The following is a 17,448-nucleotide window of genomic DNA, read 5'->3' as shown; positions in this document are numbered from 1 at the left end:
AATATGACAACACCTGAGGAGTAGGGATTATCTATATCTGGTCAACCAGCTTAATGATCTGTATCTGTAAATCAACAAAGCAACAAAAAGTTAAGTTAAACATAGAGTAAATACAAGTTACTGGGGACCCAAAAGAAACACACCAGGGAACAAGCACTAGACAGTTTAGAGTGGGACAAAGGTCATTTTGAAAAGATGGGTCTTCAGTTGTTTTTAAAAAATTTCCACACCGTGTTGGAGCCACTGTGTCAAAGGTACAATCACCTTTTGTTTTGGGTCTGGAGCGGAGGACAGTCAGTACTTCCTGTTCAGGAGACCGAAGGGACCGAAGAAAATACTTTGTATTCAGGTGCCTGACCATGGAGGGCTCTATACGTGAGACTGAATATCTTGAAGTGAATCCTTAACCTGATGGCAAGCCAAGGTAAAGAAACTAAAATGGGAGTGATGTGGGTTGACCTGCTGGACCTGGTTAACAGCCTAGCAGCAGCATTCTGGATTATTTGAAGATGGTTCAGGGAGGACACTAAAGCATGGATAATCATCTTTAATTACGATATTTAGTAGTTATTGGAAAACTAATGACAGAACAATCTCAGGATTAAGCTTCAAATAAAAGGCCCCATTTGATCACAAGAGATTCTGTATGGATATTGACACATTTTACCCGGATGATACTCATAAAAAGTACATTATCTGTACCGGATACTCATTTCATCTGAGTGTTCCGCTCAACTCTATTGAGGAGGTTATTATATTGTCAATCTTGATATCACTGTGGATCACGGCATGAAAAGCAACAGCGGTATCATGGTATGGTATCTGTCAAGCACGTGTTGACAATGCCAAGTATGTTACTCCTCAAGCACATAATTGATAGCAAGTATATCTCAGGCCCACAGCTTTCTATGCAGCCCCAGTCACTGAAATTATTTGTGTAGTTTAAAATAAGAACTGTTTTGCTTTCTTGCCAAATTCTAGTAAAAAAGATTGCTACTGCTTTCCTACCAAAAAAAACGAAAGTTGTAAAAATGACGTGTTTAAACTGTGCAAAAAAATAAATTGCACAGAAAGGGAATGATGCTATTACCAAAATATGTAGATTTATTCATACATATTTGTTTTTAAATCAAAATATGTTAACTAAAAGATGCCTTCCACATTATCATCTATCATTTATATCTACATCACAGTGTCTTGTTTTGCTATAATGTAGTTAGACACACTGCAAAAAGGTCAGGATCAAATAATTTGAATTTTTAAAAAAATTATACATCACTGCTGCTGCACTCAATGGTGTGAGCAAACAAAATAACACAAAATGACTTGCACTAAGGTGACAAATTATAATTCAGAGGCAGATAGCTACAGCATACCAAGCTCCTGTGACTCCCTTTGGAAATATAATATAAACACAAATTCAGTGACACTGATGGTAGTTATAACATTAAATAGACCAAGTCTGGGAAAGGTTGGTGGAGCATGTGCTTCCTTTAAAGAGAGCGAATGAGAGATAACAAAGCATATAAAGAGAAAAAGTACGAGGGTCTCCATCTTTACATCTGTGTTTAACTCCTGAGAGAATAAATAGACACAGATCAAAGAGAAGACAGCATGAGACAAACTCCATCCGAGTGCATGAAGATGTAAAAGACGGCATGTGGTCTCATCTGTGTGTGTGTGTGTGACATAGATATATTTAGGTGCGACACTCTCTGTGAGTCAGTCTGCCTCCAGCTGCTGACAAAGTCATACCCCCTGCATGGCTGGGATCACACACACACACACACACACACACACACACACACTGTAAGTCAGGACTCCCTCTTGTGGAGAAGGCAAGGTGGTCGTCAATGCTGTCAAGACTGATTATCTGCTGAAGACTAACAATAGATCGCACTGTCAAACTAATTACTGCACATCCTTTACACTTCATTACTCCTTTATTTACGCCATTTATTAATTTATTTAATTTATCGTCACCTTAAATCTAAAAAATAGTGGCATTACCTCAAATGCAGACAGGAGAAAGCCGACTATCAGGCTGTTTTACAAGTATATTTTATCATATTTTCATGGGTGGATTATGAGACAATGGGCCCCTGGGCACAGATATGCAAAGGGCCCCATAGTCTCTCCTATAAGAGCAAGACACACAGGCTTTTTGAAGGTTTTGTGTCTCTTTGTGGCCATTTTGCAGTTGAAGGCCAGGGGAAGCCCTGACACTGACACATATTCTCACTCTGACCTCGTCACATATCCACCTTTTGGTCATGGACTTTCCACGTCCACATACGACATGAAAGGTACCCTGGGCATGTTGGTTGTTGACCTTCTGGGTCACCGTTTCAAGTTCTTCCTGTTACATGCATTATCTTCTTTCAAAATACACTTTAATTTTCACAGGAAATTTACCAGTTACATACAGACCCTTTGGTACAACACTGCAAATAGACTTTTCAAGAACTTGCGCACGTGGTTAGGTTTAGGAAAAAATAACAGGGTTTGGCTTTGTAATCTTAGGGGACACAAACACTGCTCTCCTGGGTGAAAGTTGGGGTTTGTTGGACCCATCCACCACCCCTCCAACCCACCCTGACGCCACCAAGCTAAACTAGACGGTGACCAGCCGCGGATCATGCTGACGTTAAAAGATGACTTTTTTCGTCAAGGTCCGATGTCACAAGTCACTGCCCAACCGTCGGATTTCGACGGCTTCGAAGTGAGACCAGGTTGCACACTGGGCCCCTGTGCCTGGTAGACCCATTCAGTAATCCATCCATGCATATTTTAATGATATGTCTACCTGTTATCTGATTTTATTTGCTTATGATGGTATTTACTGTCAATGAAAAGTCCCTCAACACTTCCTTACATTCAGATCGGTGTATATTCCAGCATAACTTCCATCAGAACAACAATGTAGTCATGCCATTTCTTTGTTTTAACACAAAATGCTGCTCACTAATTAGCATGACTTGAATGCTGGGTTTTATTTGGCACCCTTTGGTGTCTCTATGAGACGCACTGGGCTTTTAACTAACTCCAATATAAACCCATCCATGGCAATATTTGATGCATAAAGCAACTGATGTAGTATAAATAGTGAGAATGTCCGCACAGGGTTGGGGGGACGAGTCAAACAAACACAGACTTTCACCCAGGGGGGTACTCCATCAACTCTGCTAAGGGGATTTGCACTTAATTGAAAAAGGGCAGGTGGACTTAACGTCAACTGCCACTTAAGGTAGGGTGACCATATTTTGATTTCCAAAAAAGAGGACACTCGGCCCGGCCACGACATATCCTACTTAAATGATACTCGCAGTTTACTTTACGCAGATGCCTTATAATTTTAATATATTTAAAATGTATATGTATGGATAGAAAATTCAGTTATATTACAAAATAATATCTCTCAAAGACAGAAATTCAGATAGGCCCCAATAGGGGACGCATACACACACTAGAGTGTGGTGATCTGAGCCCGACGGTACCCGACGGGTCGGCCGGGTTTGGTCAGAAATATAGCTATAAATTGTATTCAGGCTCGGGTCGGATTCGGTCAGCTTTCAGTGAAAATATAGTGTAAAAATAAATAAAATCCTATTGTCTGTCCTGTTTATTGCTTGGGCGCTGTTATTTACGTGACAACACCTGAACATAACACACACAGACACACATTGGCTGTTTGTTTCTACCTCTCCCCTCGCTGGAAGCCTCGGACCTCCAGCCGCCCGCCTCCGCCTTGATTAAACTCTGAAAATAAAATAAAAGAGGGAGTCAGGTTTTTCCTATTTTATCTTATTTTGTTTTATTTCTCCCTCTCCTCTCGCTAGAAGCGTCGGACCTCCCGCCTCCTGCTCCCGTCTCAAACATGGAGGTCTCCCTCTCCGCTGAGTACGCCCGGCCTGTTAAATAGCCTGTAACCACTGTGTGACACAAACTCAGTGCTTTGGTCATTAAATAATGTCGGGCTCGGTTCGGGTTCGGACAGAAATATGCTGCCCGTGCCGCACTCTAACACACACACACACAAACACACAGAAAACCGGACATTATCATAAGTTTATAAAACCCCCCCGGACGCCCCGGACGGGACGTGAAAAGTGGACGTGTCCGGGCAAAAGAGGACGTTTGGTCAGCCTACTTAAGGCACAAACCGTTCCACTAACACAGTTCGACATTAACTCAAGCTTGGCTTGATTAAGCTTCCATTGCGTACACGTATGGGGTATATAAGCAGCCCTGTTCAGTCGATCTCTTTGAAAAATAGAAATCATGTCACAAAAGGATGGAAAAGCTAAGTCAACATTCATCACTCCGGAAGTCCATTCATTCCTATTGGAATCTCAATGATATCCAATTTGCCTCCGTAATATTTTGGTATGGATATTTGCCTGGAGTACATAAAAAAACAAACAAAAAAAAAAACAAACTTTGCGGTGGATTTCAGAAAGACTGTATGAAAATGTGTTAGCTTCACTTACAAGCTGCTAACTGGCTATTTCACAAAACGTGTCACCTACCTGGCAGGTCCTGTTTCTACTACTGGAAGGTTAACAATGGGACAAAATTAGCCTCTCCCCCATGGCTATGGTTAGTGTCTATCAGGTTTCTATCTATCCGTAAAGAAATGCACTTCCTTGTGCTGGAGGCATCATCCATATATTTACAGATCTATATACAGATCACATACGTAAGTGGAAACAAAGTGTAGAGGGGGCCATTGGCATCTGTATCACATGCTGAGGGACATGAGAAACGTTGGTATTTCACAGCCTGGGATGAGAACATGCTGGATTGGTTGTTGTCTGCAGTGATTGTCCTGTGAGGTGTAACCAAACCACCAAAATTTGTACAAATCCTTTGTAATCACGAGTCAGTAATTTGTGCATAACCCATGTACTTTAAAAGTCACATGACTAATGCACTGATGGGAGAAAAAACGGAAGAGATCACTTTAGGAAGGCAGGTTGGTGCAGTGGATAGGGGGTTTGGAACTGTGTCAACTTTGAGTTAACTTTGAGTCATTTTGAGGTACGGCCTCACTGTGTGTATTTTCTTAAACCTTCCTCACACTGCAGTCCATTTGTGCAGCCACACCGATCAGTTGCTGTGCTGAGAAATTAAATAGAGTGCGTTGTTCTGTCTTGCTTTGTTTTGGAATTCATTGATTTTTAACCTTATCAGAATGCAGCAACACAGAGGGCAACAAAACCATTTGAAGTGAAGGAGTTTTGGGGTCAAGGCTTCTTCAAACAATTAAAGCTGAATGGATGATATTCTTGAAAAAGACAGTCAAGTTTCTAACATGCACAGCTTGTCAAAAACTTTTCTGTCCATCAAACTGGTCAACAGACTTGTTACTTTAAAACACACAGTGGATCAGAGAGGCTAGATTGTATTATATGTCTTCATTCCTTAAGATATAAAAATGGGGAATAGTATTCTGACAGCATAAAATGTTGTTACATTATCTCAGTTATCTGACTCTTCACTTACTGGAAATCTCATTGCACAATCTCTACCCACTGATGAAATCTCCAGTAAGTGAATTTCAAGCTTACACTTTGTCAGTCTTGTTAAAGAAGAAAGGGGGGCAAGAAAGCATTCATAATAATAATAATTGTACTTATATGGCACTTTTTGGAGCAGACAGCATATTAAGGCAGTCATGCATTCAAAAACAGCATGGAACAGAGTCTCAACAGAGAGTGTCTACTTGCACCTGGCTGAGAATAGTCACACTGCAGCTATTCGGCTATATACACCAGTACTCACTAGAACTTGTCACACTGAGGCGTCGAGATCAGAAGCAGTTTGGATTAGGGCCATGGGGTCATGGTTAAAGATAGTGCTGGCCAGTCTCAGATATTCTTTGAGATTAAAGTGGCAAATTTATGAGGAAAAACTCACAAATGTACTGCCAGAAAGTCTAGTGAGCGACATACTCCATGGGGTTAGAAGGATGTAGTGAGGACTGGACAGGGGACTGGGGTTCGATTTCTGTGTGAATCAATGTGGGCTTATTTTTAGACTTAGTTGTCTTATTATTTTCAGTTTTTATGATAAATATAGCTGCTGAATGCACACTGTGTTCACTGTGAACATTCACTTTAGCAGAATAGCTGAATGAATATATATTTCCATAATGGTTGGATGCCCATGAGTACACACCAGGATGTCAATGGCACTGCTGGCCACAGACACCTGGGTGCTAATAGCATCTGCCTAAAAATAAGCATGACGTCTGGTGGTTGACATGACAGCTATATGAAACTTTAATTTCATTCATCACTTGAAAGGCAGGAAGAGAGAAATTGAGTGAAAATCTGTTGACTACATTGTCACATAATCAGAGAAACATTAGATCCTCTGCATGATGGACAGCTAGAAATGACTCACAAGCTGTAATGGTATGGCAGCGTGACGCATCACCTAAAATAAAAAGGTGTTACTTCTATCACCTTGTGTTCAGAGCTGAAAACTGGTCCTGGGGGGTATAAAGCCTCAGGGGGCATTTCACCTCTGCTCCTGTTTCCATTAACTGATCTTGCAAAAGTGAAACGAGTCCATATGAGTAAAAATAAGTGAGAGGAACAGAGACAGAAGGTAAGAAGGCAGCGAGAGTGAATGTGCTGATGAGGATACAGGTAAGGTGAGGGGAGACACACAGCAGGCGTCCTGCTAAAAGGCTGTGTTCACAGAGTATCTCGATGTTCAGATATATTCTAACACATGTCACTGGTTATGAGGTAACATGATGAGAAGGACAAGTGTTTCAGTAGCCTATTAAATTATCGCCCACTCCTTTTCTTCTTTTGTCTACGTATATTCGTCACACAGAATCATATCTGTGCTTATTAGCAGTGAGTTGGTTGGTGAGTTAAAAATAGTTCTGCACCTGTAATATGTATTCATCCACTTTTTTTATTTCTTACTTACTTCATTCACCTGTTTGATGTGATAAGAATATTGGGTAACACTTTACTTGAAGGTATCTACATAAGAGTGACATGACACGGTCATGAACTTGTCATGAACATTATGTACATGTCATAAATGTTTATGACTACTGTCATTAAGTGTCATTCGGTTTTTGTAATAAGTTGACATTGTTTGGGTTGTCTTGATTATGACAACTTGACATTAACCAAAGTGACATTACCAGAAGTTGTCTTTTAGGGCTGTAGTCAACAAAAGAAAATCACACATAATCGTCAACTAATCAATTCTTCTTGGGAGAAAAAAAAAATCTGCACGTTATTTTTACTTGTGCGGTGGTGTGTCTGTCACTCTGCAGTGACACCTCCAAAACACTAGTCGGCGGTGGAGGACTGTGTTAAGTGCTGTAAAGTTTAGTTCAAATCAAACTTTATTTATATAGTTGATTCAAAACACATTAAATGGCTTACTAGAGACCATTTCAAACACAAGTACGCAAATTGGCTTCACTATAAATCGCAGAACTGACAGACAAACACTTGTCTTTATCTGGACACATTTCCCCCACCAATACAACATGCTAACGTTATTAGCACAAGCCTATGGCATTTTACACTGTATAAATTAGCCCAGCGTCTAGCGATCTTTTCCTCTTCTCATATGAAACCAGGGACAACAGCAACATTTAACAAAGGTAACGGCACTCAATGTGTAAATCACACACGACTTAAAATGCTATTTTAGTGGACGCTTTACTGTCTTCACAATTTATTGTTTCTTATCTGTGAAATACAAGTATATACATGCTTCATTTGCAATGCCGCAGGAAATTAATTAATCCTGGAAAGCTGTTGATGTAGCACTTTTTTCCTTGTGAAAGTCACGCGGCGATTATTTGACTAATGAGAATTTGGTCGGACGAGAGCATATCGACCAAATAATCGATTAGTCGACCAGGAGACTACAGCCCTATTGTCTTTGTCATGACAAGTTGTCATTAAATTTGTTTGGGATGTCCTTGTAATGACAACTTGACATTAACCAGGATGACATTACCAGAAGATGTCTTTATGTCAGTGTCAAGTTGTCATTATAAGGACATCCCAAACAAATGTAATGTCAACTTGTCATGACAAAGACAACTTCAGGTAATGTCACTTTGATTAATGTCAACTTGTCATAATCAAGGCAACCCAAACAATGTCAATTTGTCATTACAAGGACTGAATGACACTTAATGACAGCAGTCATATACGTCTATGACATATATATAATGTTTATGACAAGTTCATGACAATGTCATGTCATAGTTATGACAGTGTCATGTCACTCTTATGTAGATACCTTCAAGTAAAGTGTTACCGAATATTGTGATTAAAAAACAAAGACTGATTGATTGATGTGCCCCAAGTGTGTGGTCTCAGGTGAGGACATCATTCATAGATAAAGCAGATAAAGCGACCACAACGGGCTGCAGCACATTTCCTGTGAACAAGGAAACCTGGGTCCTATTGTCCACACAACCCACTACAGAGAAAGGCACATTATCTGACCACACAATGGTGCTGCCTATTTCAGTGATCATGACAAGAAAGTTCTTTTAAATGTTAGACTTTTCACAGTGAAGATGGAAAATATCTTAAGCACACAGAGTTCATGCTCAGGCCCCAGCAATGACGTCATTAGCAGTGATGGTGTATTACTTAAGCATTAATGGAGATGTGAGAGCCCTATGCTTCATCACGGTACGTAGATTCATCTGTGCTCACAATCGGTGAAAGAGAGGTCACAGGAACACGAAGTCAGCAGATTCACACAGGCTCTATATCTGCAGGATTACACCAAAGAAGAGTCCACAATATTAATATGACGGGATTTAAGGGAAACTTACCTCCATATTAGTCTTACTCTCTTCTTGTCCCCCCCTGTCGCCAACTTTCCAGCAGCCTGGCTTTACTTTTGATCTTGATCAAGGACATCAGAGACCTGCACTCTCCAAGAGTTCGACTCATTTTAAACAGTCCACCGCTGCATTTTATTTTTTCAACTTTGAGGAAAGTTGAAGTTAAATTGTTAATGCTGAATTCGAGCTGTGTTTGAGCTTCTTTCCTCAAAATCTTATTTTAGGTTGATAAATAAATCATTTTAACATCCAAGAGCTTCAATTTATTTTTCAGCTAGAGCTCACCAAAACAAAACAAAAAAATCTAATAAGTGGATAGTACTGTTGACACAAGACATTCTGCTGTCCCTACAAAGGGGTACAATACAATCTCCTGGTGAAGCCCCTTGCCGTCAAATGTAAATAATCCCAAGACTTCATGTCTTATTTACTCCTGAATTCAGAGAACTGAAAAGTTTCATTGCTTATATCTAATATCTTTGAAGTAAGGCAGTGCTGCGGAGTCATCTAATAATACTAAAAATGTGTTTATTCCCTATCTTACACTAAGGTGGAGGCATGTATCACAGGTAGTCCGACAATTTTTGGACAGATACCAACTAAAGTTCAGCTTGGGCAAGATGAGATTGTGTCCCTTCAAGGGGGTTTGCTTGACGAGTCCGTTCCCCGTGTTAAAAATTAAATCACTTACTGGGGAGAGACATGTCTACTCCAAGACCTTTGCATCAACACTTACAACACTGTGATGATGCCAACTCTGACAGCAAGAAACCTGCATGTTACCCTCTAACTGAGAGACTGAAATTACATTTTTTACCTTGCAAACAGTGGATGTTAGATAATGTAAATCAAAGTCAAAAATGAATTTTCAGTCTCAATTTTAAAAAAACATGGACAAAAAGAAGAAAAAGGTACATTTGGACATTTACAAGGAAAGCTCCATGCGACATGTCTGCAAACATGTTTGCAATGGCTACAACGTCACCAGCCACGGGCAGCTGTGCAGTGTCGGACTGGGAACAAATATGCGGTCCTGGAAATTTTCCTTATGTTTGATTTAAAAACTATTTTATTGCTTGCTGCCAAGCATCTACGATCAGAACTGCGTCAAGAGCTGCAGTCTGTCATTCATAGCAGCGGTTTGCTATCCAGAAATAACAATGGATTTAGAACAGGATATACAGCGCAGATACACTCTGTTAAAGCCTACTAAGTGATAAGTTCAAGCCACCTGAGTGGTACAGCTTTAGCACTGGCAGTACTCTTGTAACACACTGGCGCAAATGACATGGGTCAAAAAATATGCCCATATTATTTTCAATGTACAACCCTACACTGGTGGTGGCAAGACATGCATTGGTGGTGCTGGATGCACCGCCCCACGGCACTTCATGCTGCTGTCCTATTTCTAGCCTTGCCACCCTTGGAATTCAATGCGTATTTCCCCCACTCGCTTTCTGCTTGTAAATACCTTGTAAATAATTGATAATTTTGGGTCCATGTGGCCTCTAATCAGATGGGCTGTTCCAACATCAAGCCAGCCGCAGCTGGCCAGTATTTTTTTTTTTTGTTCCCCACAATCTTTTTCTAACATTGTTTGTGGTGGTCTTGGCGGCCCACAAATCTGGCATTTGCCAGAATTGCCCGAGCCTGGCTGTGGCTCAGGAGGTAGATCATATGATTGTTCATTCCCGAACTCCTTCAGTCTGCATGTCAAAGTATCTTGGGCAAGACACTAAACCCCAAATAACCCCTATGCAGGTGGTACCTTGTACAGTAGCCTTGGCCACCAGCGTATTAATGTGTGTGAATGGCTAAATGTGGCATGTAGTGTTAAAACGCTTTGATTGATTTGGAGACTAGGAGGTGCTATTCAAATGCAAGTCATCTACCATTTATCATAACTCCCTTTGTGCAGCATGATTTCTAGAAGAGGAGGGACCAACACTGAATACGCTGCCTGAATGCATCCTGTGTACAGATTACCGCTGCTGTCCTAATGTGCTGCTTTTGCTATGCAGGTGACAGTTACACACTGTTGTAACCCTTTCACACAAAGCACCATGCGGTCACTCATCCTGGTCAAAGCTCTTCTCTGTGCTGGCTCCAAAGTGGTGTATTAAAGAAAGGACAGCAACATCACTCACAACTCATCTGTAGGCTGAAAACCCACCTTATTAAACTATGTTTCCTAAAAGGAAGCATACTCATTGAACACTGTTAGTTCTATGAAGGGGTGCACTTAAAACTCTCTATTGCACTCAAACACACCACTTATAAGTTACCGTGAAGATCTATTGAATTAATATAATACCGTATTTCTTGACATTATAGAATATTTGACTTCTACTGTATAAACAGGGGGATTTTTTGCAGAGTGGGCTTTTCTTTCAAACGACATAGGATCCTTTCTGTTTCTAGTTCAGTCATTGTGGTTCTTGTTCCTCGAGGAAACAGAGAAACTGTTCCAACAAGGACGAGTGAGAGAAAACTGCAGCGAAAGAGGGACAGAAAGAGAGGTGGAGTTGTGTTGTCTTATCATTGTGAAGCAGGGTTGCCCAGAGACAAAAACCCATGAACTAATTTCATACCAAATTTACATGAAAATTACTAATAATTACTCAGAGATATTAGGTATGTTGGAAACAATTATATGATCCATATGCAGACATTTATTATGTAAATGTAATTCGTTTCTGTGCCTTATGTGGCACGCATGCTTCATCTTGTTGGGGTTTGAAAAACAAAACAAAGAAAGAGTTTAAAGTTTTTGAAGGCCAGATCTCACACACACACACACACACACACACACTGTCCTCATTCAAAAGTTCCTACTTATTGTTTCCACCTCTTGTCGTTGTATTAACTTGGTGATTAGGTGTTCTGTGCTGCTTGAGGGCCACGGCTTTCTAAGACGAGTGGCGGGGAGCGGTCGCCAGGCGACAACCGGTGACAGGTTGTCGTGGCAACCTTGGGGTGATAGATGTCCCCGCCTCCCGCTGTCATCTTGGCGATGCTCTGGTGTTTATCTTGCCATCCTTCGCCTGGAGCACCCATTCATCATCCAACTGCTCAAAGGGGCACTAACAACACGTCTGATTAAATATTAATCACTTTTTAAAACACTGCCAAACGTGTGTGTTCATGTACAAAAGAGTTTTTTGTCCTGCTAGTCCAGACTGGTAATTTTCCAAACTTTCTTCATCTCACAGTGAACAGAAGCAGCATTTGCTCTGCCTCCCTCTCAGTAGGCCTGTGTCTCCCTTCCACATTTAATTAAAACAAAGTAATGGAATGCTCTGAAAATTAAATCTGAAGGGCCATGAAAGTGGAGCAGCCATTTGCTCGCCGTGACAAAGTCCACTCTAATAAAATTTGTCTGAATATGTAAGCATGTGTGCGTCTGAATTATGTCGGCGTCTCTCTCTGTGTACATTCTCCAAACTTTCCATGTTTGGCTGTGAAGCGTTGCCATCTGGAGCAACGATGCCTCCAGTTTATATATGTGTGTGCACATCTGAGTAGCAGCTGTTTAAAACAGCAACAGATGGTTCCTCCTCTCTCCTGGGGCCCCTCACATTTAACCCTTGTCAGAAAGACAAAAAGGAAGAGCGCAAAGCAAAAATAGTTACTTGAACCTTTACATAAAAACACTATTAAACACTAATGACGTTGGTGTTTTTTTGTGGAGCATTTTAAAATTAATCAGCTTAAGTATTAAAACAGCTTTCAGGCTTTAATTAATATGTTGATTTAATTCAGTTATTAAATCAGACCCTCTTTGAAATATGCTGACAGCAGCTTTGTCACACCAGTATTTCAAAGTAGTAAAAAAGTGGCCCAATATGACTTCAATAAAATTGTCACTGCATTCTCTTGCAGAGGGAAGGTCTTTTTTTGGTGGTACTTTGGCACAGAGTTTGTCTCTTGTCCAATGTCCAATTAAAAATAAAGGATAACGTCATACTGGCTTCTTTTACCATCGAGTTTTGTATAAGTTGCAATGTAAACGTACCTTTCTTCTTTATGTTGATTTGACCACAAACAAACCCACAGGCAGTTTTAGGTGCCCTTGACAACTGCCAAGATTTGTAAATCAGATTTGCTTCACCTTTTTCCAAAAAGGAAAATAAGTGTGAGTTGATGTGTCCACAGACATTTAAGTCACTGATTATGTATGCATGCACAAAATACTCCAATACACTAATACTCTCACTACTACTCTGTTTACATGCAGCTATGCATACTCTGATTAAAATGCTCTAACACATTGATTATCACATCAAAATGTGCAAAAGTGGAATGGCTGAAGCTATTTTGCACTGGAACAGGGTTTTTAAGAGTTTGCCAGCGAGGCGGAGATGTTGGACTGTGCAAACACAGCCTCCCTCTTAATTTCCTTCAACCACCTTCTTGAAAATGTTGGCGTTGCGATAGTTGTGCATATCCAAAAACCCTCTGATTTCAAGTCTTTCATAGTGTTTGAAAGTGGGTGTGTTTCTCCTGCGACCAGAGATGTGGGCTTTTCTTCTGGGCATGCATCTCTACACCAGCCTTGCAAACTGCTGACTACTTGGTTTGTGGACAAGGTCTCCATAACATGGCACAGAGCAGACCATAAACAGGCAAGAGGCCATGTGGTGGGAACTGTGGTAAAAACCACAATTGAGACACATATTCTGAATGCGCTGTGTACATGTCCAAATAATGCTCCTAAAACCCGAATAATATCGGCATATCCCATATGTCTATCACATAATGCCACATTTGGAATAAAGCCTAATGCAGAATATCCAAAAAGAATATGCTGTAACAAATTCAGAATGCTGTCATATTCACAATATTAATGGAATATTAGTGTAAATGTAAACATAGTCATTATTAAATTGCTCCTGTATTTTCACGTTTGTGGTGCATTTTAAAATTCACTTTTTCATCTCACATTTACCCCAAACTAAAAAGGGGCTGAATGCAAAATTCAGAGCGTATAAGTTGTCTGAACACAGTTCAACATGGAGGTTGTTGTCCTACCTTGCTTTACCAGCTCTAAATACCATTAGCACTGATTTAGGGACAGTAATTGAGAAAGTTAAGTCCCTGGAGACTGACTTTAGGGACTCAGTCAGTAGTAACCGGTGAAAAAACCTCTGGTATACCAGGAAAAATATATAAAAGAAACGATCTCACCCAGGGACCGCATCACAACAAACATCATTTTGCTGTGGGGATCTGCGCTATTTTTGTTTGACACGCCTGGATGAGTGACTGTTTCATTTGCATGCGTCACGGACTCAAAAATAATCAAAAGACATTTAAAAGTTATTGAAAATGGACAGTATTGTATTTTTCGTTAGTTGGGACTGTGAGTTTATTTTGGGGATTGCAAAGGCTGAGATTGGTTCTGTGATGTGACCTTTCTTTTTTTATTTATTTAAACCTACGCATGACGTGCGTATAGACGCTGGGGGGAGGAATTAATTAAATGTGTGTTATTTGAATTTATACACTCTGTTGAGAGTTTCATATATTTTTATTCCTTAATATTTGTTGTTGTTTTTTTTTTTTGGGGGGGGGGGGGGGGGGGGGGGGGATAAATATTTTTTATTTTTCCCAAAAGTTTTCTATTTTCCTGAAAAGAGCCCCCTTGTATAGTTAACGCTTACTTGAGAAAAGGTAAAGTGTTACAGATGGTGGCCCGTACGGGGACGGGAAATATGATTTAATAGTTAACCTTTTGTGACTGTTACGATTTCATTCAAACAACGAACAGATATTGAATATTAAATTGTGATTTTTTTTTTCCTTTGATGGAGAATTAATTCAAGTTGATTAATTAATTAAATTTCACAGGGTTTTTTAGGTGAATTGAATGTTGCAAGGGTTCCAAAAAACTTAAACAAACTAAACATGGAGAATGAGGAAAACACTCAGCAATTAGAGGATGTATCTGTTTCCAATGATGTAAATAGAGATGATGACACCGAAACCAGAGTTTCTACTCCTGCGTCTGGGGTTGAGGCTAGTGAGCGGCGGTTTAATGAAATTAGTGATGCCTGGGTTACTAGAAGAAATCCAGTAGGAGAAGTTACATCATTGATAAGTTCTCTTTATTTATCAGATCCTGATGAGCAGGAGGAACAAGAGCCAGAGAGAGATGTTTCGTCCTACCTTGCTCTACCAGCTCTAAATACCATTAGCACTGATTTAGGGACAGTAATTGAGAAAGTTAAGTCCCTGGAGACTGATTTTAGGGACTCAGTCAGTACTGCTTTGAATAGAGAAGAAAACCTCAGAGGTTACATAGACAGAAATATGGAAGTGTTAGAGCGCCACATGATTGCAACTTTAAAGAACTTTGAAGAACAATTGGTGGAGTGTCTACAGCGACCTGATGAGAAATGGAAGGTAGAACTGGAAAGGCTGAAGCGCGCCAGCCTCACCGTTGTCCCACGATCCTTCTACAGCACTGAGTCTACACTCCCTTCCTGTGATGTTCGCTCTACTCCATGCCAAACTGTTCCTCTGAAAACTGTTCACACCCAAGCTTCCTCAAGTGTAAATCTTAATTCACCATGTCCCCCTGATGCTCTTTGCCAAAGCATGGTTTCAAGCAACCAAAACCCCCTTGTTCCAAGTGCAATTAAGCCACAAGCCTCACCTGCCAATCCAGAGTCACCCCTACAGCCCTCAGTTTCACATCTCTCCTCCAATACAAACACAAGCATCTCCAGGAGCAGTCAGTCCACCAGAGCTCATGTACTGTATTCCAAACCAGCTGTGCAAATGGAGTTTCCTTCTTTCAGTGGGTCCAGAGAGGTGGCTGATGTCCTCAATTTTGTGGATCAGTGCGAAACTTTTCTGGCATGACGGCCTTTAGGTGACGCAGAGCTTCTTGGAGCTTTGTCTAGTGTCCTTAAAGGGCCGGCACACAGTTGGTGGATTGTAGCCAAAAACAAAATCCACAATTGGGTAGACTTTAAAGAAGCCTTCCACATGGCTTTTCTACCCCCAGATTACCTCACAGAGGTAGAAGAGAAGCTCCGTGATATGGTGCAGCTTCCTGATCAGTGTCTCAGAGACTTTGCATATGACTATCGTGCTCTGTGTCTGAGGTGGAAGCCTGACATCACAGAGGCCGAGTTAGTCAGAAAAATACTCAACAACTGTAATCCCAGAATAGCTGGTTGTCTTCATGGCACTGTCACGTCTGTAGAGCAGCTGGTATCCATTGGCTCCCTGGTGGAAAAGGATTGCACGTTAGTGAGGGAGTACTGGGGAAAAGAGCATCAACAGAAAGCAAAAGGAAAAATGACAAAGAAACCACAAGAAAAATGGCCATCTAAAAAACCTGCTGATGTTTCTTCGGTAATGCAGCAAGGAAAGAAAACTCCGACAACTCTCCAACAGGTCCCCATCGAGGTGAGGGGAGTGCAATGTAATGCCATGTGTGACACTGCATGCACATACTCTCTTATGAGAAAAACTCAGTGGTTGAAAATTGCACACCACGGGGAGAAACTGAAGCCAAGTGAAAACCAAAATTTTGCCTTGGCTGATGGAAAGACCTGCCATGGGGCTTTGGGAAAGGTACAGTTACTGTACACTTGGCACAACATGATGTGGTCAATTGAGACATATATCATTGATGACAACAACTTGGCATTTCCCCTAATTCTAGGTTTAGATTTTCTTACCAAGACTTCAACTATTATCAATCTTGGTGATAGAACATATGGCGTGAAGGGACCAAAGGGTTACACCTTTTACCCATTCCTGTCTCAGTCTGCTGAAAAGCAGGTCATGCATCCCAATGTTACTCTTATTGTGGCACTCCCACTCTCCAAGTCTGTTTGCCCTCAAGAGGAACCTGCTCCAGAGTTCGAGGATCACCCTCCTGAAGTGAGAGATTTGTTGAAAGCTTGGCCGAAAGTGTGTTCAGGGAAACTAGGGAGAACCACGGTGGAAGAGCATACCATCTTTACCACTGATGAGGTTCCAGTCCGCTGCAAAGCATACAGAGTGTCCCCCTACAAATGCCAAATAATAATTGAACAGGTGGAGCAAATGTTGAAAGATGGCATCATTGAGCCATCCCAATCCGCCTGGGCATCACCAGTGGTTCTGGTCCCAAAACCTTACAAGACTCCCAGATTTTGTGTTGATTTCAGGCCACTAAATGCTAAGACGAAACAGGATGCATATCCCATGCCCCTGATCCATGAATTACTGGAGTCCATGTACGGAGCAGCAGTCTTCAGCACCCTTGACTTAAAATTTGGATACTGGCAAGTTGCAATGGCGGAGGAAAGCAAAGCTAAAACAGCTGTTATAACACCTGTAGGCCTCTTCCAATTCAGATGTATGCCATTTGGCTTGAAAAACGCAGGTGCAACCTTCCAGCGTCTGATGGAGAGGGTCCTGGGGGAGTTGAGAGGGCGGATTTGCTTTGTTTATATCGATGACGTCATAGTCTTTTCACCCACTCCAGAGCAACATCTCAAAGATCTGACAGCCGTGATGGCAAAACTTCATGAGGCCAACTTAACTCTCAATATGAAAAAATGCCATTTTTTCTGTAGAGAGCTGAAGTTCCTTGG

The sequence above is a fragment of the Epinephelus lanceolatus genome, chromosome 20 (genome assembly GCF_041903045.1).
Source record: "Epinephelus lanceolatus isolate andai-2023 chromosome 20, ASM4190304v1, whole genome shotgun sequence".
NCBI classification, from domain to species: domain Eukaryota; kingdom Metazoa; phylum Chordata; class Actinopteri; order Perciformes; family Serranidae; genus Epinephelus; species Epinephelus lanceolatus.
This window is presented reverse-complemented; position numbering follows the sequence as displayed.